This window comes from Pongo pygmaeus, chromosome 19, assembly GCF_028885625.2.
Source record: "Pongo pygmaeus isolate AG05252 chromosome 19, NHGRI_mPonPyg2-v2.0_pri, whole genome shotgun sequence".
NCBI classification, from domain to species: Eukaryota; Metazoa; Chordata; class Mammalia; order Primates; family Hominidae; genus Pongo; species Pongo pygmaeus.
The window spans coordinates 22,651,367-22,676,735 of NC_072392.2; the positions used below are offsets into that span (position 1 = coordinate 22,651,367).

Below are 25,369 nucleotides of genomic sequence, written 5' to 3' on the forward strand. Positions count from 1 at the left end.
GGTTGGGCACGGACCGCGAGGTGCAAGGGGACCCTGAGCTCCCAAAGGCTGAGGGTCAGAGGCAGGGCCTGGGGGCCCCAGGGCAGCCTCCACAGCCAGCCACAGACACAATAAGCATCCTTGTCCATGACACAGGGGACACAGTGCTCGGTGAGCCAGGTCAGGATCAGATGCTGGTGGTCTCTGTCTAGTGCGGGTCTTGCTTTCTGACGCAGGTGCGCCTTGGTCCCCCACAGGAAGCGGTCACATCCAGACTCACCAGGCCTGAGATGTTGGAAGATGGAGAAGCGCTTGCCACGGGAAAAATCCTCCAGGGACACAAGAATGAAACTTGGCCTGCATCTGGGATATCCTTCTCTACGGCTGGTCTACAAGGCAAGTGCTCTGCACATGCTTCTTTGCTGACCCCACGGCAGAGAAGAAGCACGTGAGCCGCACCCCCACGGCAGGCATGGACACTTGCCTCCCTTTTATAACAGCTGTATTCAAATGAGGTATCCTGGAAGCCTCGTTCTGATAGGATGGGAGCAGACTCTACTACAACACGGATTGGATAATAGTCTCCAACTCTGATTGGTTAAGATTGTGCAATCAGAGATGGAGATTATTATCCAATAAGAGTTGTCGAAAAGGTTCTTTGCGCAGTGGTAGTCATGGACCGGAAGCGACGACGACCAGGAGCGTGGGCGGTGCGCGCCTGCCTTGAGGCCAGCCTCAGAGAGGGGTGTTCCAGGTGCAGGCGAAGCGTCCTCCCTGTGTTCCTGGAGGACTGTCCCAAGCCTCTCTCCATTCTCCCAACCTCTCTGGCCTGGTGAGTCTGGATGTGAGCGCATCCCAGGGGCCCGAGGCGCAGAGAGAGAGGAACGGGGCAGAGGGAGGGAAGCATGTGCAGGAGCCAGGAGCGCCAGTCAGGCTGCCCGGGCTTCACCCCATGGCCGGGAGCTGTGGCCCCACTCGGCCCAAGGCAGAGTCCGGCCCTCCTGCTGCTGGCACTGTCACCTCCCTGGGATCCTGCCTTCTGGGTCCCTGCGGGCCTCCTGTCATCTGGCACTGGAAATAAGCTAGCGAAGTAAAATTTCGTGAATATTGGCCTTTGCATCTTTTTCTTCATTTTCAATGCTGGTTTTTCTGTTGGGTCACTTACGTTCCTACATTGATTTGAATAATTTTAAAATGTATTTTATAAATTAATTCTTCATGGGCTCATTTCTAGTGTAGATAGTTGTTTCCTAGTCTGGTCATTGCTTCTTAATTTTATTTTGCATTTCTTTCTTGCCGATGCATAGGAATCTAATTGATTTTATGTATTCATCTTGCATCCTGTAGCCTGGCTTAATTCACATATTCATAGCCATCATTTTTGGATTGTCGTGTATTTTTCATGTACATAATAGTGTCAGCCACATACAGTAACAGCTGTATTGCTTAAATGTTGGTTCTTATACCTTTATTTTGTTTTATTGTCCCAATTACACCTCCAGCACTGTGTGAAATAGAGGGGGTGTGTTCAGGAAGTCTTGCTTGGTTCTGATTACAGTGGAAAAGCTTCAGTGGTCGTGTATTGTAATTTCATTTTAGACGAGCTTAATCAGATTAAGGAAGCTGCCTTCCTTTACATTTGCTAAGATTTATGACTAATTGCTGAATTTGAATAAATGCTTTTTTTTTACATATATTGTGAATAATAATGTTTTTCTCCTATTTTTCTGCAAATAGGGTATTTTACATGATCTATTTTTTAATGTTAACCAATCCTGCATTTTTTAGTATATCCCACCTGGTATCCATGTGTTGTGTTTTCATATGTGGTTTAATTCATATGATACAATTTTTCTTAGAATATTTGTATCTCTGGCCAGATGCGGTGGCTCACGCCTGTAATCCCAGCACTTTGGGAGGCCGAGGCGGGCGGATCACCTGAGGTCAGGAGTTCGAGACCAGCCTGACCAACATGGCAAAACCCTGTTCCTACTAAAAATACAAAAATTAGCTGGATGTGGTGGCGGGCACATGTAATCCCAGGTACTCGGGAGGCTGAAATAGGAGACTTGCTTGAACCCGGGAGGCAGAGGTTACATTGAGCTGAGATTGTGTCACTTGCACTCTAGGCTGGGAGACAGAGCGAGACTGCATCTCAAAAAAAGAATATTTGTGTTTCTGTTAATGAAAGAGTGGGTCTATAATTTTCTTTTTTTCTAATGTCTTGTTCAGATTGTGGTATCAACGTGATGCTGGCCTCACAAAACAAAATTGAAAAATAGTCCCTGTATTTCTTCTCTTTGGAAGGGTCTGAGAAATTTAGGTGTTTACTTCCTTAAATATTTGGAATATTTCTTTAGTCTGGGCATGGAATTTTACTTGTGGAACATTATTTGTTAGCTGTTTTGATTTTTTTTTGTTTTTTTTTAGTAATTCAAATCCTTTAGTATATATGGTAGTTTTCTTGTTTTACGTTATTTCTGTGTCCAGTTTTGTAAGTTTATTTTTCAATGTGATGTAATTTCATCTCTGTTGTCAAGCTTGCAGTCCTAAGTATTTCTCAAAATTTTCGTAGTATCTTGATACACTGCTCTGGAGAGCAGGCCTCTGTTTTCATTCCTGATATTGATCTTTTGCATCTTTTCTCTTTGCCTTAATCAGTTTCGCTAGTCGTGTATTTAGTATATTAATATTTATAAATCAACTTTTTTTTTTTTTTTGAGACGGAGCCTTCCTCTGTCGCCCAGGCTGGAGTGTAGTGGTGCGATCTGGGCTCACTGCAAGTTCCGCCTCCTGGGTTCATGTCATTCTCTGGCCTCAGCCTCCCGAGTACCTGGTACTACAGGCACCCGCCACCATGCCTGGCTATATAAACCAACTTTTATCCTTGATTTGTCTCCATTACATTTTTTTTTTGCCTATTTCATTGATGTCTGCTGTTCATTATTACTTTCATTCTGCATTCTTTAGTTCTAATCTTTTTTAGTTCTTGAAAGGTTTATGTGATTGATTTTCAATATTTTTTCTATTCTAACACATTCCCTTAACGTGTGTCCTGTTTCTCTCTAAGCGGGGATTTATCTGGCAGCCCACATTTTCCCATAGGTGTTTCCAGACCCTGTATCTGCAGCCACGTTGGCCTCCCAGTGTCTCCACCCTGTATTGCCTGCAGCCATGTCAGGCTTTGTGTGTTTCCATCCTTGTGCCTGAAGCCTGTATCTTCTCTACAGTATCACCATCCCATAATGACTGAAGCCCATGTCTGCCCTTGTGTATTGTCACCTGGTCTGTCCTCTGTCTGCAGTTTATGCCAGCTGTCAAGTCTCCATTTCTTGCACCTGCGGCCCATGCCAGCCATGTGAGTCTCCATCCTGTGTGCTTCCAACACATTACTTGCTTTGAGTGTTGCCATCTCCTTAGCCTTCAGGCAGTAGCAGTCCTCCAGTGTCTCAATCCCTGTGCTTGCAGCCCATTCCGATATTTTCGTCTGTCTGTCCCCTGAGCTTCTGCCCATGCCAGCCCATGTTTGCTGCATTCTCTGTCCCTCTAATCCATGTCCACAGTGTTTTCATTCATGCTTTTCAGTCATGTCTGCACTCGTGTGTCTCCTGTACCTTTAGCCTCTTTCTGTCCTTTCTCTGGATCATTTCTCCCAGGAGACTATGCCCAAAACTCCTATCCCCAGTGTTTGTACGTGCAGCCACGTACGTTGTTCGTTGGGCATCTCTGTCTGTTGTTACTGCAGCAGAGGCCTGTCATTGAGTGTGCCTGCTTCCCAGCCCTGTCTTCCTGTGTCTCCAGCCCTTGTGCATGCAGCCCACAGTACGACTCTTGTGACTCCACCCTTCAGCCTACAGCCACATCTACCTTCGGGTGTCTTTATCGCTGTGCTTCCTGCCCACGCCAGCCTTCGCCTACTCCTCTGTCTTGCCCCTGTACCCATGTCTGTCCCTGCTGTGCCTCTCTGCCATGCATCTGTAGTCAGTGAGCTCTCTTTGTATCTGGATCCCTTATGACTCTAGCCCAGGTCTTCTCTCCTGTGCCTGCAGCTCATGTCTGCCCTTGAATGTCCCCATCCTCTGTGCTTGTCGCCCGTCAGCAGGGCCTAGCGTGTTTCCACTCTCAGTGCCTGCACCCATGTCTGCCTCTAGGGTCTCCACTCGTGGTGCCACAGTTTGATTTCCCATCTCTACTCTCCTGGTGTAGATTCTGGCATTGTGACTGGGGAGAGAGAGGTGACCCATAAAAGGGAAGGCTAGAATGATGTAATGGGCAAGGAGCTGCCATTGGAAGGGGGACGCACAGTGGTGGAGAAGACATGAGCAGTCAGAATCCTCCCTGCATTGGGGCGCTCACGTGGGACTGTGCCTGGTGTGGGGAGTAAGGGGAAGCTGGAGCAGGAGGTCTGGAGCCACCTGGCCCTCTTGGGCCTGACACCCTCTCCACTGCAGAGGCTCTATCACCTTCCCCGGTGGTCCTGCCTCCTGGGATCCTGCCCTGCAGTGTTTCTGCAGGGATCTTCTCACCTGGAACTTGCTGTGGCCGGTTTCATGTGAGGTAGAGTTTAGCAAACGTTGATTGGCCTCTGTGCCTTACTTTTCTTCATATGCTTTGCTCTTTCTGTGCATGTTTCTGTAGGGTCCTTTTTTGGTTCCTATATTGATTTGAAGGATTTATCTCAAATCTGTAAATTAATCCTTGATTGCCTCATTTTTGTCATAGATACTTGTCGTCTAGTTTGATCATTAATAGTTACTTTCTGTTGATTTCATGCTAGTATACAGTAATCTGATTGATAACAATCATGTATCCAGGATGTTTTTGTAACAGTTTTGGGGTTATGGATTGTCTAAGCATGTAATAGTGTCACACACACATAATGACAATTTTTTTGGTTAAAAAATTAATCCTAATGCCTTTTATTTCTTTGTCCTTGCTGTATTGTTTCTCCAGTACAATGCTGATTAGAGAGTGACAGCAGGCATCCTCATCTGGTCCTGCACTGGGGGAAAAAGCTTCCCATAATTCTCTATTAATTATGTTGTTTGTTACAGGCTCATATTAGACAAACCATCGAATTAAAGAAGTTCCCATCTTTTATATTTTACTCAGACTTGTTTTCATGGTTCAGTTTTAAGTGTTATTAAATGTTTTTTTAAAAACTTAACCTAAATGATCTTATTCTTTTTCTCTGTATTTTTCTGCTAATGGGATGACTTACATGATTTATTTTGAATGTTAAGGACCCTTGCATTTGGGGGTATATTCCACTTGGTATTGATCTGTGTTTTTGTTTGTTTGTTTTTTAATGAGACGGAGTCTCGCTCTGTTGCCCAGGCTGGAGTGCAGTGGCACGATAGCTCACTGCAAGCTCCGCCTCCCGGGTTCACGCCATTCTCCTGCCTCAGCCTCCCGAGTAGCTGGGACTACAGGTGCCAGCCACCATGCCCAGCTCGTTTTTTGTATTTTTTAGTAGACACGGGGTTTCACCATGTTAGCCAGGATGGTCTCGATCTCCTGACCTTGTGATCCGCCCACCTCAGCCTCCCAAAGTGCTGGGATTACAGGCGTGAGCCACTGAGCCCGGCCTAATCTGTGTTTTCTAGGTGGTTTCATTCATGTAATATTTTGCTTAGAATATTCGTAGCTTTGTTTATGGAAGAGGAGATACATACTGTTTATGAAAGAGGTGACCTAATTTTCTTCTTTTTTGTTCCATAATGCATCCTGGTCCAATTGTGTTCTCAATCTAATACTGGCTCCACACAAAACTTTAAAAACACTATCTTTATTTCCCAGCAGTTTGGGAAATTTTGGTGTTTTTCTGCCTTGAATATATGGAGTATTCTATAATTATGAGCTTGGAGTTTCACTTGTGAAACATTTTTGTTTGTTGGGTTTTTTTCCCCAAGAATTTATTCAATTTGTTTAGTAGGCAGGAGTTTTTCTATTTCATGTTATGTTTGGATTAGTTTGGGTAAGGTGGTTTTTAAAATGTGGTGCATTTTGTTCTCTGTTGAATTTTTAGACCTACATATTTCTTCAAATCCTTAGTTCTTATTAATGTCTACAGGCTCTGTAAAGAATGTGTCTGTGTTGATTGCTCTCTTGTGTTTGTGTTAACCTCTCTTTTCTCTCTTCATCCTGAGCTGCCTGGAGTTGGGGGAGGGATGATGCAAGCACCCCTCTGGCTACCACCACCAGGACTGCACTGGGTCAGACGTGATGCCACCATAATACTGAATCTTGCTAGAGGCCCGTTGCTGGTACTCATGGCTACCACTGATGTTTATTCAAGACCCAAGCAAGGGCTCTTTCACCAGCAAGTAATGAACCCTGCCAGGACTGGGTCCTTCCTCCCTTCAGGGAAGTGGGCTCCCTGCTGGTCCAGGGTGTGTCTTGAAATGTCATCGGAGAGCTAGGCCCTGAATGGCCACTTCAGGACTCTACTTGGTGCTCTGTTTTACTGTGGCTGAGCTGGTATCCAAGTTGCAAGGCAAAGTGCTTTTTACTCTTCCCTCTCCTCCTGGAGCTGTGAGCTGGGCTGCCTTCAGCTGGAGGAAGTGTGATGCTAACACTCACTTGGCTACACCAGCAGGTATCTCACTGGGCCACCTGCATCCCAAGTTCACCGGCTCTGAGCCCGGTACAGCACCAGCCCTTGCCTAGCAATGGCAATCCTTGTGGCCTAGACTGGCTTTCACATTTGTCTAGGACCCCAAAGCACTTTAGCCTGCAGTGGTGATGGTGGGGTTAACGGAACTCGGGTTTTGATTACTGGGATGGAAGATTCCCCTCTGGCTAGGGCTGGTCTAAATGCTGCCTCCATGGGTGCTGGCTGAATTCTGCCTTGTGTTGCTCTCCACTGTGACAGGGCAGCGCTGAGTTTCAAGGTGAAGTCCCACAATCACTGAGCTCTCCCTGCCCTGGGTGCACAGATTCTGTCTCTGCACCACGTGTGGCTGCTGCCGGGGGATGAGGGAGAGGTGGTGTAGGAGATTTGAGATTGTCTTTCCCCTTTCTCCAGTTCCTCTTTCCTTGATACGCTGTGAAAACCAGGCGCTGTGAACGCTTACCCGATTTTTGGTTCTCATGAAGATGCTTTTTTGTGTGGATAGTTGTTCCATTTGATGTTACTTCAGGGAGGAATAGAATCGCTGGAGAATTCTATTTGGCCATCTTGCTCTGTCTCCAGGTCTCCCCTCCCTTTCTTATTCTTTATCATAACTTCACAATGAATGACCCTGCAGTGCTGCGTTCCAGTGTTCATTCATTCATTCATTCGTCAGATATTCATTAAGTGCCTCCTGTATGTCTGACGCTATGTAGACACTGGGGATGCAGTGGTGAATAAAGCAGACAAGGTCCCTATCCCCTTAGAGCTTACAGTCAGGTTTTGCACGTGAAATGTAGCTTTAAAATACTTTCTTATACGAAGACACCCTCTGTCCCAATCTAGAAAGAAATCTATTAGGCATCAAGCTTAGATTACCTGGTAAATATACAGCTATTTAGTAATGTTAATTAATGGACTATAGAAAAGGGACAATGGTATTTATTACAGCGTTTTGTTTTTTCTTTTATTTATTTGTTTAACTTTTATTTTAGGTTCAGGGGTACATGTGCAAGTTTGTTACATGGATAAATTGCATGTCATGGGGGTTTGGTGTACAGATAATTTCATCACCCAGGTAATAAGCATGGTACCTGCTAGGTAGCTTTTTGATCCTCACCCTCCTCCCACTCTCCACCCTCAAGTAGGCCACAGTGACTGTTGTTCCCTTCATTGCGTCCATGTGTACTTGATGTTTAGCTCCCACTTACAAGTGAGACTATGTGGTATTTGGTTTTCTGTTTCTGTGGTAGTGTGCTAACTATAATGGCCTTACAGCTCCATCCAAGTTTCTGCGAAGGACATGATCTCTTTCTTTTTCATGGCTGTGTACATAGTAGTCCATGGTGTATATATACCACATTTTCTTTTTTCAGTCTACCTTTGGTGGACCTTTAGGTTGATTCCATGTCTTTCCCACTGTGAATAGTGCCGTGATGAACATATGAATGCATGTGTCTTTATGGTAGAATGTTTTATATTCCTTTTGTGTATACCCAATAATGTAATTCCTGGGTCAAATAGTAGTTTTAAGTTCTTTCAGAAATCACCAACCTGCTTTCCACAGCGGCTAAACTCATCTGCATTCCCACCAGCAGTGTGTAAGTGTTCCCTTTTCTCTGCAAACTCACAAGCATCTGTTATTTTTTGACTTTTTGGTAATAGCCTTTCTGACTGGTGTGAAATGGTATCTCACGGTGGTTTTGATTTATTTCCATTTCTCTAATGTTTAGTGATGTTCAGCATTTTTTCATATGCCTGTTGGCCAGCTGTATGTCCTCTTTTGAAAAGTGTCTTTTCACGTCCTTTGGCCACTTTTCAATGGCATTGTTTTGTTTTTGCTAATGAATTTATTTAAGTTCCTTATGGATTTCTGGATATTACACCTGTATTGGATGCATAGTTTGCAAATATTTTCTCTCATTCTGTAGGTTATCTGTTTACTCTGTTGATAGTTTCTTTTGCAGACAGTGGAATACTATGCAGCAACTAATGTAACCACCTAGCATGATGTGTGTCAGTCTGGATACATTGCAAAAACAAAGCTAAAAACAAGCTACCAGACATATTAAGCACAGGATGGTAGAGGACAAACTATACTACAAGGCTATAGTAACCAAAGCATGATATTCATACAAAAAACAGGCACATAGACCAATGGATCAGAGTAGAGAACTGAGAAGTCTGCACATCTACAACTATCTGATCTTCGACAAATCTGACAAAAAGAAGCAACAGGGAAAGGATTCCCTGTATAGTAAATGGTACTGTGAGAGCTGGCTAGCCAAATGCAGAAAATTGAAACTGGGCCCTTTCCTTACACCTTATACAAAAATTCAGATGGAGTGAAGGCTTAAATTAAAACTCAAAACTATAAAAACCCTAGAAGAAAATCTAGGCAGTACCATTCAGGACATAGACATGGGCAAAGATTGTATGATGAAATCACCAAAAGAAATTGCAACAAAAGCAAAAATTGACAAATGGGATCTAATTAAAGATCTTCTGCACAGCAAAAGAAACTATCATCAGAGCAAACAGACAACCTACAGAATGGGAGAAAACTTTTGCAATCTATCCATCTGACAAAGGTCTGATATCCACAATCTACAAGGAACTTAAGCAAATTTACAAGAAAAAAACATTAAAAAGTGGACAAAGTTCATGAACAGACACTTCTCAAAAGAAGACATCCATGTGGTCAACAAACATATGATAAAAAGCTCAACATCACTGATCATCAGAGAAATACAAATGAAAATCACAATGACATACCATCTCACACCAGTCAGAATGGCGATTTTTTTTTTTTTTTTTTTGAGACGGAGTTTCGCTCTTGTTGCCCAGGCTGGAGTGCAATGGCGCAATCTCAGCTCACTGCAACCTCTGCCTCCCAGGTTCAATCAATTCTCCTGCCTCAGCCTCCCGAGTAACTGGGACTACAGGCATGCACCACCACGCCGGGCTAATTTTGTATTTTTTAGTAGAGACGGGGTTTCTCCATGTTGGTCAGGCTGGTCTCGAACTCCCAACCTCAGGTGATCTGCCCACCTCTCAGGTTCCCAAAGTGCTGGGATTACAGGCATGAGCCACCGGGCCCTGCCTAGAACCATGATTATTAAAAAGTCAAGAAACAGTTGCTGGCAAGGTTGTGGAGAAACAGGAACACTTTTACACTATTGGAGGGAATGTAAATTAGTTCAACCATCGTGGAACACGGTGTGGCAATTCCTCAAAGATTTAGAACTGGGAATACCATTTGACCCAGCAATCCCATTACTGGGTATATACCCAAAGGAATATAAACCATTCTATTTTAAAGATACATGCACATGTACGTTCATTGCAGCACTATTCACAATAGCAAAGACATGAAATCAACCCAGTTGCCCATCAGCGATAGACTGGATAAAGGAAATCTGGTACATATATGCCATGGAATACTATGCAGCCATGCAAAGGAACAAGATCGTGTCCTTTGCAGGGACATGGATGAAGCTGGAAGCGGTTATCCTCAGCAAACTAACACAGGAACAGAAAACCAAATACCACATGTTCTCACTTATAAGTGGGAGCTGAACAGTGAGAATACATGGACACGGAGGGGAACAACACACACTGGGGCCTCTTAGCACAGGGTGAGGAGTGCGGGGAGAGCCTCAGGAGAAATAGCTAATGCAAGCCAGGTTTAATACCTAGGTGATGGGTTAATAGGTGCAGCAAACCACCATAACACACGTTTACCTGCGTGACCTGCACATTCTGCACATGTATCCTGGAATGTATAAAATAAAATTTAAAAATGTTTAAAAACAAAACAATCAAAATCAAGATCATTATTTTATTTAGCTATTTATTTTTAGAGATGGGGGGGGCCTCACTATGTTGCCCAGGCTGGACTCGAACTACTGAACCCAAGTGATCCTCCTGCCTCAGCCTCCTGAGTAGCTGGGACTACACATGTACCCAACAAGATCATTATAATCACATCTGTACCCTCTGGTCACCAAAGGATGTGAATTTTAAGTGGAGGTAGAGGGAGAATAGGAAAACTAGATTTCACAGTGTTCCCTACTGAAACAGTAGTGAGGCCGTTCTGGGTGGCCTCTGCATCTGCTTTTGTTTGTTTGCCTCTGTCTTGATTCCCTGTTGTCTGTCATTGGAAGAAAATCCGAGTCAGGTCTTGTATTGCTTCACATGAACGGTATTTTAATGATAAACGGTAAAAGACAAGTCCTGAGTTTTCATGGTGGCCCTGAATAGGTTCTTGTATGAGATGCCACGTTTCTTACGTATATTCTGAGACACAGGCCAGGTTCTTGTATGAGATGCCGTGTTTCTCAGGTATATTCTGAGAAACAGGCCAGACCGTGCAGCATGAACCTGATATTCTAGGAAATCTCCGCATACGTCCTGGCGGTTTAGGACTCCCTATGCTGCATCCTGCATCTTCAATCTTAACATCACCTTTTTTTTTTTTTAACACAGAATGTTTCTTTTTTGATATTACAGTGATTTACAAACCTACCTTCTCAATCTAGCAGTTTAATCCCTTACTACAAAACATTTCAAAATTTTAGAACTAACACCAATGAGAACATGTCATGGTACTGAAATTAGGCTTCGGAACATTTTTGTCTGTCATTGCATTTGGCAGGAAGTCAGACAAGTGCCGGTGATGCTGGTTTCTTGTCTGATTTTTGCGCTTCTCTGGCAAGCTGCCCCCTCTGAAGAGTTGACTATTGGTGAGTTACTCACTGATGGTTCAGCCACTTCCAGAACCTACCCCAAGAGCAAGACTTCAAACCAACTCACACCCTCAAAGCTCCAGAAGCCATTCAGTGTTTCCATCTTGGCCGAGTGAGTTCTTCACTGAAACTCAGTTTGACTTTGACAGTCACCTAATGAGAACTCAGAAGTCATTCTTGATTCAGCCACAGTCAAAGAACTTGCAGAGCATTCTCTGACGAGGTCCTCAAGGACAACTGAGAGAAGGTAAGATCCAAAAAGCACCTGGATCCTGACACAGGATTGCCTAGTTCTTAAGCTCCGTTTGCGTCCATGGGCACTCACAGGGTTGATTGCAGCCAGGCCAATGGGCAGGAGATGAAGCGCCCAAGCCAGAATGCAAGTCAGCATTTATTAGACGAACTCAGTAACTACACAGGTGGAATGTGTCTAACTCATCGATGATCTTCAGTCCTGTTATATTTTCACAGATATTTTATTTCAGAGTCAGAATAACTGATGTTAAGGTACATGGGGAAGGAAGGCAGTAGCCTCATCTTTGTAGCCAACCAGCAATATCTCATTCCCAGCCCTGCCTCCTACCTCTGTTAAAAGAGATGGGAAGAGTCGGTAGTTTTCAAGGTTCCTTGAGCTCTGCCGTTCTCTGGACTAGTCGGCTGACCTTTCCCTGGTGGGAGAGTCAGAAACTCCAGTGTCAGCTTTAACACTTGAATTCTCCTAGAATTGGTAGTTTAGCACTTTTGCCTATATTTTCACTGAGCTGATTGTTTTTTTCTCATCAGTATATAAGTCAGTATTTTATTAAGGGATGTGGGTTCTTTTGTTGTTTTTTTTTTTCTCATCGTTTTATAAGTCAGTATTTTATTAGGGATGTGAGTTCTTTTGTTATATGGAGGACGGTTTTTGTTTTTTTCTGAAACAGCGTCTCACCCTGTCACACAGGCTGGAGTGCAATGTTGCCATCACGGCTTACTGCAGCCTCAACCTCCCAAGCTCAAGCAATCCTCCCAGCTCAGCCTGCCAAGTAATTGGGACTACAGGCATGCACAATCATGTCTGGCTAATCCTTTCTAATTTTTGTAGAGATGGAGCGTCACTTTATTACCCAGTCTGGTCTTCAGCTCCTGAGCTCAAGTGATCCTCTCGCCTTGTCTCCCAAATCACTAGGATTACAATTGTGAGCCACCATGCCTAGCCAAGGATGTGTTTTTGTCCTCAGTATGTTATGGGCCTTTTGGCCTTAACATCTTTGTCATAGACAATTTTATGTCGTTATATAAACTGCCAGTGTCATCTTGTTTCTGGTTTTTTAAAGATTTACCCTGCCCAATCTTATGCAAATATCCTATTAAATGTGTTCATCTATTTTATGTACACACATGCAGGTGTTTGATCCGCCTCTCTTTATTTAATCTGATGTGAAGTGTGGGTCTTTCTCTCCCAGGTAGATAGCCGATCATGCCAGCGCTATTTATTACCAGAACCGTCTTTGCCCGCTGAATTGAAATCTTACCTTGACATGGTTTATTTCATCTACATTCAGAGACCTGCCCTAGATATGCCCCTATTTCTTTTTCTTTTGAGCTCTGCTTTAAAATATGTCTCATGGGTTATTAGATTGCTTATATTATTTTTAATTTATCTTTTTATTTTAAGTTGTCATTCTCCATTTATGTTTCCTTATTTTATTTGTTTATATATCTATTTATTTCCTTTTTTCGAGACAGACTCTCACTCTGTCACCCAGGCTGGAGTGCAGCAGCGTGACCTTGGCTCAGCGCAATCTCCACCCCCTGGGTTCAAGCAATTCTCCTGCCTCAGCCTTCCAAATAGCTGGGACTACAGGAGTGCACCACCATGCCTGGCTAATTTTTTGTAGAGACAGGGTTCCACCATGTTGGCCAGGCTGGTCTTGAACTCCTGACCTTAGGTGATCCGCCTGCCTCAGCCTCCCAAAGTGCTGGGATTACAGCATAAGCCGCTGCGACCTGCCTTCTTATTTTATTGAATTTTAAGGTAGATGCTGTCAGTGTCAAACTCTGTTTCCAGTCATGAATTTACAAATGTCGGTTCTCTTGAGTGCAGTTTCCCCTTCGCTTTGTATTATAAAATACTTGCATCGAGCAGGGCATGATTTTGCCTGTCACCTTCTCTTGCTGAAGCAGATCCAGGTGTGGCAGGGCCTGACGTTTGCCCAAAGTCAGTGTCTGGATTCTGCTCAGACCCACTGCTTTTGCCTGACAATGCTTCAGATCTTCTCATGACTTAAATGCGATGGAAGGCTCTTGAAGGTGCATTTATATTACATATTGGGAGGTACAGAAGCTCAGGTAGAGTAGAGAAGGGCGAGTGCCTAGTGGGAAATTCACCTGTGCCCAGTTTCTTCTCTGCTTGGTGAGCCTGGAATGCAGAGCCAGCTCTCTGAGTCTATGTTTGCGTGCCCCTCCTGCCTTTCAGATGCACACTGTCGCTCTTCCTGCCCTCCCCTTTGTCACTACTGTCCTTTGTGCCTGGGGCCCATGGCCTCCTCTGATGTCAAATCTTCTTGTTCCTGATCCTTTGCCAGAACGCCCTTGATCTTCTCGTGCTCCTCTCCAGCCCTGGCCCTGTAGGGTGAGGGGCGTTAGTGGAGGTTTCCCATATCTCCATTTTCTCTGGAAGGGAATTGGGGGAAAGTCCTGTATTTTCTTTCCATTTTCTCTCACTCTCTCAGTAGAAATTCTTCAAAGTCTAAGCTAGTAGATGACACCCGACTACAAGATTTTTACTATGTCTTTGATTATTTTTGTTGGGGTTTGTAGATGAAGGTGCTGGTGGTGAAACTGCTGGCTTATGCTGTTTGATTTTATTGTTACTTACACTTATGTAGAAATTGGAGAGTGAAATTCAGAAGATAAGTTTTTGACACCTGAGAGACAGAGTACTTCATAATTTATGTCTCAGGATAGAGTGACAGATTTCTCTTAGATTTGTTTTGTCTAAAACAGTAAGTATTTAGAGAAAATTGCATTCCAGGCAAGGGCATGGAATGAGCAAAGGCAGAGGGGCAGGACATAAAAAATAAAAATTTAAAAAGTCAGGTGGCTGGGTGAATAGTCCAAAAACTAGACGGGCAGAGGGGAGTCTTGGGAGATCAACCAAAAGGCCTGGGCTGGGCTTCATCCAGGTGTTCAGGAAAGAACCCGGCAGGCATGAGCGTGTGGTTGACACGACCCACCCCTTCACAAATATTAATCTGCCTGTTGTGAAGGTAGCAGTGGTGCCATGCAGCGCTTCCCAGAGTTAACCTTTGAATACTTCAAAAATCATCATACACCAGGAGCTCACCTGTGCCTGGATCAGAATAAATGACAACATAAAGTGATGTCTTGAGGAAGGATAGGTTGGTGCAAAATTAATTTTTGCCATTACTTTTGCAGCACCAGCCTATATTTACAATAAATGCTGCAGACAGTCACAGACATTTGAAGACTCTATTCTCTAACATAACAAGGAAAGAAAAAAATTAGAGATGTTAAATAAAAGTTTTAAAGGAAAACAATTACAGACATATACAGACATATATGTGTATGTGCTTAAATGAAAAGACACAGAAGGCAGACTGGCATTCAGTGAGGAGGGCCGTGCACCCTGCTGTGCTCCCTGGAGACACTGCCTGTCTGTGGGGTGCACAGCACCTGCAGTGGATGACAGTATTGGGTGGTCTGGCCTCCAACTGTCATTTTCAGACATGAGTTGCCAGCTCGTAAGAGCAGATTACTGTATAAAGATAACACTGGAATATCGGGAGTATTTTTTCTTAAATACGCTTAAATTTTTTTTTTTTTTTTTTTTTTTTGAGACGGAGTCTGGCTCTGTCGCCCAGGCTGGAGTGCAATGGCGCTATCTCGGCTCACTACAAGCTCTGCCTCCTGGGTTCACGCCATTCTCCTGCCTCAGCCTCCCGAGTAGCTGGGACCACAGGCACCCGCCACCACGCCCGGCCAAGTTTTTTGTATTTTTAGTAGAGACGGGGTTTCACCGTGTTAGCCAGGATGGTCTCAATCTCCTGACCTTGTGATCCGCCCACCTCAGCCTCCCAAAGTGCTGGGATTACAGGCGTGAGCCACTGCGCCCGGCTAAAGTAAATTTTAAGAAGAAATATTGTCAGTATTATTTTAGAACCTTGTATAATTCTCACAGAACACTCGCGCACTACAGAAAATTTGAGAAAGCATGGCCAAATAGAGCCGGATTTGCATCCCAGATTCACCATTTATGAACCACATGACTCTTGCCAAATTTTCATCTGAAATAAAGGCCAATATGTGGGAGTTTTGTGGAAAAATTAGATAACTTTAGACACATGGTACCGTGCCTGGCATATAGAGTGGAGTCATATCAGACACGTATTTATTTGTTTCAGTAAAATTATCTATTATTATTATAATTTATATGGTGGAAGCAGGTAGAACACATGCTTCATTTTGTTTTAAATGTGGCCCCTAAACACAAAGGAGCTGTTTCATCTGGGATGTAACTAAAGAAGGAGCCAAGCCAGGTGCAGTGGCTCACGCCTGCAATCCCAGCATTTTGGGAGGCTGAGGCAGGCGGATCACAAGGTCAGGAGATCGAGACCATCCTGGCTAACATGGTGAAACCCCATCTCTACTAAAAAATACAAAAAATTAGCTGGGTGTGGTGGCGGGCACCTGTAGTCCCAGCTACTCGGGAGGCTGAGGCAGGAGAATGGCATGAACCCGGGAGGCGGAGCTTGCAGTGAGCCAAGGTTCCGAGGTTGTGCCGCTGCACTCCAGCCTGGGCGACAGAGCAAGACTCCGTCTAAAAAAAAAGGAGCCAACTCTGAAATGCTGGAAGGAAAGTGAATGTGTGAGACTTACTGAGAGATGGTGTGTTTATAAAACAGTTGTGTTTACAAAAGCACATATTTCTGAGTGACTGGAGGGATTTTCAAGGCTTATTTGACCGCATGTGTGATTGTTACTTTACAGGTTGAGTTTAGAACCTAACCTCAGCCTTACAGGCAGTAGCTAGCCTTGAACAAATGTTTAGCCAGTAGTGGTATCTTGCAGTTTTTCCTTTATTTAATGAATTTGCTAAGATATATCTGGCTATATGCTTAAAGATTTTGCAAAATATTTTTTAAAATTATTTTGAAATTCTTTATAAAGATTTATTAATATTCTTTATGGAATACAGAGTTTTCTTCATTGGAACAGAGGAAATGTAATAACTTCATTTATTGCTAGGGCTATGATTGATTCTAAACAATTCTATGATAGGCTTCTGCAAGGAATTTCAAGCTTATTTATGATTAAAGTACATACTAATGAACTCAATAGCATTATTAATAACCGCTTTCTTTGGTTATTCAATTCAGGCTTTGTTCTGTGAATCCCCCTACACACACACACACACAGACACACACACACACACACATCACTGTTGTATAAGATGGTGGGTATGTAGTGGGCATTTCTCTAATGTGCTTAAAATAAGACAGGGTTTTCTCATACTGATTCTTACTGTTCTAGCCAAGGAGACTGTGTTTGAAATGTCATCTTTGGATGCAAGAAGGCAGGGGTACTGGAAATTGATTTCTTGTGTCCTTGCTTTTTCCTTATGAAGAGCCTAAATTAGTCTATTTATCATTTGATATTTTGAATTCCAGAGAAACTTAGATAACTGAAGGGAATACCTCAGCAGAGTGTAGGCTTCTCTATTTTGTTCTTATTAAATTATCAAAGAAGGAAATGAAAATGAATTATTTAAAATAATCGTCCTTGGAGGTCTTGGGTACTGAGTCATTTAAATGGACTGGTAAGGAGGTGGCCCATTTTGTTTGTTGATTACCTTCCTGAGAGTGGCTGGCACAGACAGAGGAGATATTTTTCTGCTCAGACCTAACCCGATTTCATTATCTTCCTGCATTCACCACATGATTTTATTCTGTAAAGTATGAACACTGGTCTGACTTTTCTATGTCTTACCTTGTCATTTAAGCATATAAATTGTATTATGTAACATAAAGGGGAAAATATGAAAACCAGTTCCTCTCAGTAAACCTTTTAAAACGTTATTTAAAAGCCCGGCCTCCTACAATTTCCAAAGTTCCTGGTAATTTTTTCCAGTGGAGTTTTCAGTTTACTGATTTTTTTTTTTTTCACTCAGAAGGGGCTGTGAAGTCAACAATGTTAAGGCAGTGTCGTTTAAGTGTTTTAAGTTCTGTTTCTGTTAAATGTATTCTATTCATGTTTACAAAGCAACAGAAGAAAGCTTAGAGAATTAAGTACACATGAATTTAATCACACAAGCTTGAGTAGCTAGATTAACTTCAAAACCATCAGTAAATAATATTTTAAACTTCCACTGACCTTATTAAAATACACTTCCAGAAACATTCTGTTTGAACTATTCTCGTAAATTAGTCATCTTGCAAAACAGCTGTGGCAATATGATCTAATGAAGAGAGCAGTGACTTAGCAACGAGAAGGTTGGGAGTCCTTGTCTTGGCTCATTCACGGGGAGATTACATGACATGCCAAAGTCCCCTAGATGAGGAAGCCATGCATGAGAGGATTCAGGATTGGGTCAATGATCTATCATAGAATACTTTCTATGAGTCTGTGCTTAAACTTAGAAACCTCACAAAGAACACACCGGGGAATTTGGTGAGAGCAGGAGCTTCACCTCATGCAGAATTGCAGTGTGATTTTAGAGTGCTGTTACCATTCTTATGCTTAGAAGGCAGAGTGTCTTCAGTTAGGATTCTGTCGTGTTTAATGGATCCCACTCTTGTTGGCTTAGGCAGAAAGGTGTTAAATGGTTTGCAGAATTGTTGGGAAGGCTAAGCTTCCAGGAGCCGCTCCCAAAGTCTCCACACACAACTGGACCACCAGGGAACCTGCTCCCTCCACCAGGACAGGACTTGGAAACCTGCCACCACCATTACCAACACCAGAAGGATCTTGTCTCTGCTAAGCCTCTGTCCACATAGTGAATGCCCTGTGCCCTGCCTCTCTTCCTCTGATTCAGGTCCCACTCCGGGTCTTGCCCAAGTCTTTCTGATTGGTGGAACTTAAATCACACCCAAAATCCCAGCTGCAGGAGAGCTGAGATTTCATCTTTCCAACCTCTGTGTGCTGCATGGGGGTTGGAGCACTTGCTGACAAGCCTTGCAACAACCATTGACAGTAAGTGAGATACTTATGATCAACAACATTTGCATTTTTCACAATTTACAGCATAGCTGTACATTTTATTTAGAGCTAATATCAAGTCACTCTGCAGATAACAATATTATTTCTGACCATTTTGGAAGAAAACGGCTTTTTAAAAATTGAGAGCAATATCTACGTTATTTCCTAAAGAGCCAAAGCTGATAGAGAAAACAGGATGTTGAATTTTGAATTTTCCTTTCAGCTTTATCTTCTCCATGTCAGTTCTGTTTTCTTCTGTGTCTTTTTTGTCCATAGGGATGTCCTCCACCTTTTCAGTCTGATTTGCTCTTTGCCATGCAGACCTGTGGATGAAAAGCCAGAGTCCTCCAAGGTAAATGCTCCGGCCAGTGGCCTGGTGTCTGTGTTAACTGAACGCCCTCAGAGTCTGCAACCACCATTAAGTCACTTATCAAGTCATTTGACTTGGGACGCCCAGGTGTTTGATCACTTTTTTTCTATAAGCAAAGCTCCAAATTCAAACTTTGGCCCAACATTTGATATGTCTACTATCTCTCCACCCTGGCCCTCTGTTGTTAAAACCACAAGGGCGCTTTCCAGGTCCTACCACGTGCAGCCACTGCATGCAGGAGCCTGGCTGAGGCTCCAGGGAGGCACTGATGGAGAGCCTGGTGCATGAATAACACAAATGCAGCCTCTTCCTCTCTACCGCTTCCTTCCATCCAGTTCCTGCCTTGTCACCTTTCTTTTCTGCCTCTCATAGCCATTAAATTCAGGTCACTACTATTTGCCTTTTTGTCATCTCATGAGAATTACAAGGGTCAGCTGGAGACTTCGTCTCCTAGGAAACGAGGCATCACATCTGTGCACCTGGCCCTCTTGTAGGCACCCCTGGCCATCCCTATCTTGCAACCTACTAGATGTTTTTCTGCCTGGTCTTGTACCTGAGCACCTGTGCTGATCTGTCACTCCCGATCTTGGCACATTCCGAGCTTTTCCTGGAATTGTCTGATGGACTCACAGTTCCACTCTAGTCATGCTTATCTTTATATATGAGAAAGATATGTAGCTATACTTCATACGTATACTGTACACATAAACATAGCAAATAGAAGAAACAGAATGTGCATCTCTCTACAGTAACAATATATTTCTTCCCTGGACTGCAACAAATATGCCATTGTATTGGAAGACTGTTGTAAAAGTTAATCTTAGGATGTACCTGGTTGTCTCTGCTAAAATAGTTTGCAGCTAAATTAGATGATTAGACTATGCATATTGAAAGACATGGAAGGGCTGGGCGCGGTGGCTCATGCCTGTAATCCCAGCACTTTGGGAGGTCGAGGCTGATGGATCACCTGAGGTCAAGACCAGCCTGGTCAACATGGTAAAACCCTGTCTCTACTAAAAATAGAAAAAAAAATTAGGTGGTGGTGCACGCCTGTAATCCCAGCTACTCAGGAGGCTGAGCAGGAGAATTGCTGGAACCCCAGAGGTGGAGGTTGCAATGAGCCGAGATTGTGCCATTGCACTCCAGCCTGGGCAACAAGAGTGAGACTCCATCTCAAAAAAAGAAAAAAAGAAAGATATGAAAGCTGAAAGGCCAGTGAGTGAGTCTGTGAAGGTGGGAAATGAATCAACAATAACAGTTTGTGCAAGAACTTTCCTGTTCCTTCCTCCCCAAGGCACCTCATTATTTAAACATTTTCATTTTACTCAGTTATCCTACATCTAAGACTGACCTTCACTCAGCTAAGTCCTCCTGCCCTCTCATTTCTCCAATTCAGCTTTAGTCCAGAGGAGAAAAGGATAATAGAGTAAATGTTACACTAAACATCATGCGATACTTCTTAAGTCACCAAAAAAGTAACAACAAATTAAGAAGTATTATTTGCTATTTTGAACTGGATCAACATATAAATGTTCCCATCTCTTTTCTTGGCAGGTGAAGCTGGACTGAATATTTCTGTCCATAAGACTATTAGAATCCCCCAAAGTGGGATACCACTGAGGACTTCACCAGCAGCTGCTGTCTCTCCAATGCAGGTAGATGAGCCTCAGAAATAACCACTGCTTGTGGTTTGCTGTGTATTCCTCTAGATGTTTTTCTTTACACATATTAGTGAGTGTGGAGAGAGAGAGTGTGTGTGTTTTGTAAATTTGATTACACTGTGCATTTATTCCAAAATCCATTTCACTTTATCGTTGGAACGTAAGCTCTGTGAAGGCAGAGATTTTTGTTTATTGCACTTGCTGTTATAGCTGTTGTCTGTAACAGTGGCTGGCACATGGTCACATCATAGTAGAAGCTCAATAAATATTTGTTGAATGAATGAAAAAATACGTCCAGGACATCTTCAGATTTCAATATTTGGAGAAATGATTCCTTTTTTAAAGAAGGTTATGTAATATATGGTGATTTGTTTAGCCACTATTCTACTGATAGACATTTAGGTTGTTTTGGGTTTAATTTATTACAGAAACAATACAGGGAAGAGCCTTGTACAAATTTTTGACCATTAAAGGGGCTAGTTCTGTATAAGGGTATATCAGGATTCATTTGCAAATATCAGCGATCACTGTAATTAAGCAGAAAGGAATTTAATCCAGGGCATTTGGTACTAGAAGGGCTGGAGAAGGCAGTAGGCTCCACTGAGCTTCCAGGAAGTGTTCCCAGAGCATCTCAATGCTGACCCATTAAAAGACCTTCTGTTTCTGCCAGAATCAGGAAGCCTTTCTGTAGGTGCTTGCTCAGGACCACCACTGCTGCCAAGATATAGGATAAGCCTCGGGATCACATGGCCACAGGTGCAGTCCGTACCAGCAAAACAGACTCCGTGCCTGCCTCACACTGCCCAGATGATGATGAAACAGACTCCAGAACCTCTGCTCCCCTGCCACAGAACAGCAATGCCTTTCCAGCCATGCTTGCCAGGAGAAGCTGCAGACGGGCAGCCTTACACTCCCTTGCACCTTCCAGATCCTCTAAGAGGGGGCCTCTTCAACAGAAACTAGGCCACTTGATGAGCCAAGCTTTTAAGACTTGATGAGCCAAGTCTTGATGAGCCAAGCTTTTAAGACTTTGGCAAATACACCCTTCAGGCAAATACATCCTAGTCTCTTATGATTCAGTAAGTCACCCTACAAAGAGATGAGGATGGAGTCGAGGGAGCCTGTGCTGACATCTTCCACACATTGATTCCTAGAAAAGGAAAATGGAGTCCTAGAAAAGGAAGTAAATTGACCTGTCCCAGCATGTTGAAAAACTTGATAGACACATTGCCCTTCAGTTTGCCCTCCAGCTCACAGCATGCAAGGTACTGTTTTCCCAGAATTTTCACACTCTATAAATAATTTTAAAGATTAAGTAAATGAACAATGATAACTTGTTTTGCTTTGCTCATCAGCAAGGTTGAGCACTTCTTCATATGTTTAGAGGCCATTTATCTATCTTTTGTATGTGTCTATGGAAAGTCATATACTTGGCTTGTATTTCTTTTGAGGTGTTAGTCTTTTTCCTGGGTTTTTTTTTTATTATTTTATTTTTTTTGAGACGGTGTCTCGCTCTGTCCCCCAGGCTGGAGTGCAGTGGCGCAATCTTGGCTCACTTCAAGCTCTGCCTCCCGGGTTCACGCCATTCTCCTGCCTCAGCCTCCCGAGCAGCTGGGACTATAGGCGCCCACCACCACACCTGGCTAATTTTTTGTATTTTTAGTAGAGACGGGGTTTCACCTTGTTAGCCAGGATGGTCTGGATCTCCTGACCTCGTGATCTGCCCTCCTCGGCCTCCCAAAGTGCTGGGATTATAGGCGTGAGCCACCACGCCCGGCCATCTTTTTCCTGTTTATAAGAAATCTTGATATATTGTGCTTTTTAACTTTTTTTCATATGTAGTGCTATTATTTCTTAGTCATCTCTTAACTTTGTTTATAGTTATATTTTACTGAAGAGAAATGTTGCCTTTTTGTGTTGTTTTTCTTTGATTTTAAGTGTTTTGTTTCCTTCCTTAAAATGTCTTTCTAGCTATTAGTTTATTAAAATATTCTTCCTTAGCATCTTTAAAAAGCCTTTTATTTGTTCAGTCTTAAAACCCATGCAAACATGGGCTTTGGATTTTGATGATCTTCTCCTATCTTGACTGTCTTCTGGAATCAGAAATGAATACTCTGGAGGAATATTACATCACGTAGAACCTCAAATTATAGCCATGTTTTATTTTATTTTTATTACTGTACACAAAATAGAACGAGTTTCTGTATTCATCTTCTTTCTTCCCTTTTTAACAACTTTTCAGTTCAGGGGTACATGTGCAGGTTTGTCATATAGGTACATTCGTGTCGTGGAGGTCTGTTGTGCAGATGATTTCATCAACCCGGTGTTAAGCCTAGTACCGATTAGTTATTCTTCCTGGTTCTCTCCCTCCTCCCACCCTCCACCCTCAGGTAGGCCCCAGTGTCTGTTCTTCCCCTCTATGTGTCCGTGTGTTCTCATCATTTAGCTCCCACCTAGAAGTGAGAACATGGGTAGGGATTTTTTTATTAGGCAAAATGCAGGAATTGATTCCAAGGTAGGGAATGTGGGCTGTGCTGTGTAGAGCACGTGGAGGGGTGGGGGGCTGCAGGTCACCATATCTGCTGGCGATGGCTGTCTTGAGTCTTTCGCCACCTGGTGCTCTGACCAGTGGCAGCAAGGCTGTGTGAACCAGTTCAGTTTTCCTTCCTGAGGTGGGACACTCACAACCTTGGTTGGCTATTTTGGCTCGCCTAAGGCCAGTTCCTGGAATTCTTTAAGTAAAAGGCAAGGTTAAGCATTATGAGAGCACCGAAGAGCAAGTTTTTTTTTTTTTCTATAAAGGTCAGATAAGGAATTGATACCTGATACAGTTAAGCGTTTTTGTGAAATACCATACACAAAGATAAAAGCGAACAAAATGTAAATGATAGTTTCTTGAATGATTAGAACGTGAAAAGTCATGCAGTCACTACTCCCGTCCAGAAGAGGAGCAAGCGCCAGCTCCCCCAGACCTCTCCTACGATTTTCCCATCATAACCCTCACTACTCCCAAAGATAACTGTTGTCCTCACAATTCTTCTCCTTAACAGATATTTACAAAACTGTGCAGCCCTAAACATCATGTTACTTTTCCTTACATCTGAATTTTATTACAAATGGAATTTAAAAACTATGTAATATTTACATTTAGTTTTTGTACACATTATTAAGTTAGTGAGATGTATCCATGTTGTTACATATACCATAATTTGTTCATTTTCTTCACCTAAAAGCCATTGTATGAGTAATACCTTTATTTATCCATTCTGTCATTAATGGACAGTTGAGTCATGTACAGTTTGGGGCTATTGTGAATAGAGCTGTTATGTTCTTGTGGATGTCTCTTGAGACACGTATGTGCTCGTTCCTGTTTGTTACATACTTAGCAATGGAATTCCTGGGCCTTAGGGTATGCATACATTCTAGGATAGTGCCAAACAGATGACTGAAGTATTTGTATAACTCATGTCTTTTCAGCAATTTATGAGAGGTCTGTTTCTCTGCGTTCTCATCAATACTTAGTAGTGTGTTAGTCTTTTTACTGGCGTCATGTGGGTAATGCGTAGTAGTGTCTCACTGTGGTTTTGATTTGCGTTTTTTTTTTTTGGCTGGGGAGGCTGAACACCTTTTCTTTTTTTTCTTTGTTTTTTTTTTTTGAGACGGAGTCTCACTCTGTCTCCTGGGCTGGAGTGCAGAGGTGCGATCTCAGCTCACTGCAACCTCTGCCTCCCAGGCTTAAGCGATTCTCCTGCCTCAGCCTCCTGAGTAGCTGGGATTACAGGCACCCACCACTACACCTGGCTGATTTGTTGTATTTTTAGTAGAGACGGGGGTTTTACCATGTTGGCCAGGCTGGTCTGGAACTCCCTGACCTCACAATTTGCCCGCCTTAGACTCCCAAAGTGCTGGGATTACAGACATGAGCCACCTCCGCCCACCAGCTGAACACCTTTTCATATGCAAATTGACCATGTGGATAGTGCCTTTTGGGATGCACCTGTTCAGGTTTTTTGCCCGTTTTGTTTGTTTGGAGGGTGGGATTTATTGGCTCTGTAAGCAGGATATGAACTTTTGCCCATTTATAAAATCAGATTCTCGTTGTTCTCATTATTGCTTTAAAGAGTTCTTTAGGTAATCTCCATATAAGTCCTTTGTCAAATAGATATGTGGCAAATACCTTCTCCCAGTGTGCCTTAAATTATCTTCTTTTGATGAACAAAGTTCTTAATTTAGTTAAATCTAATTCATCAATCTTTTCTCTAATATTAGTTAGTGCTTTTTGTATTCTGTGTAAGACATTGTTTATTCCAAGATCATGAAGATATTGTCCTATGTTTTCTTGTAAAAGCTTTATTGTTGTATCTTTCACACTAAATAGATACGCTCTTTAAAATTGCCAACTCCTACTGCATTCTTACAACATTTTGCTAAAACTTCCGACGATTCCAGCGCCACAACACTCCCTTCCCAGGCTGAAGCTTTTTGGGAGGTGGGGATGGAAAATGAAAGAAGCTGGCAAGAAAAACCCAGGCTTGGCCAGGCTCGGTGGCTCACGCCTGTAATCCCAGCACTTTGGGAGGCCGAGGTGGGTGGATCATGAAGTCAAGAGATCAAGACCATCCTGGCTAGCATGGTGAAACCCCGTCTCTACTAAAAATACAAAAGTTAGCTGGATGTGGTGGTGCATGCCTGTGATCCCAGCCATTCAGGAGGCTGAGGCAGGAGAATCGCTTGAACCCGGGAGGTAGAGGTTGCAGTGAGCTGAGATCGTGCCACTGCACTCCAGACAGGGCGGCTG

General features: G+C 43.1%; 1 long non-coding RNA gene across 3 annotated transcripts; it reads left to right on the forward strand.

Moving 5' to 3' along the window:
• The first annotated feature begins 686 nt into the window (after positions 1-686).
• On the forward strand, positions 687-20,860 carry LOC129017775 (uncharacterized). Of its 3 annotated transcripts, XR_010124671.1 has the most exons (5): positions 703-811; positions 11,250-11,587; positions 18,377-18,534; positions 18,817-18,892; positions 20,465-20,860. It is a non-coding gene; the product is annotated as an uncharacterized LOC129017775 (long non-coding RNA). The 3 variants fall into 3 exon arrangements; XR_008495132.2 differs by lacking the exon at positions 11,250-11,587; XR_008495134.2 differs by lacking the exons at positions 11,250-11,587; positions 18,377-18,534 and having other exon boundaries at positions 687-811; positions 20,465-20,609.
• Positions 20,861-25,369: the final 4,509 nt, after the last annotated feature.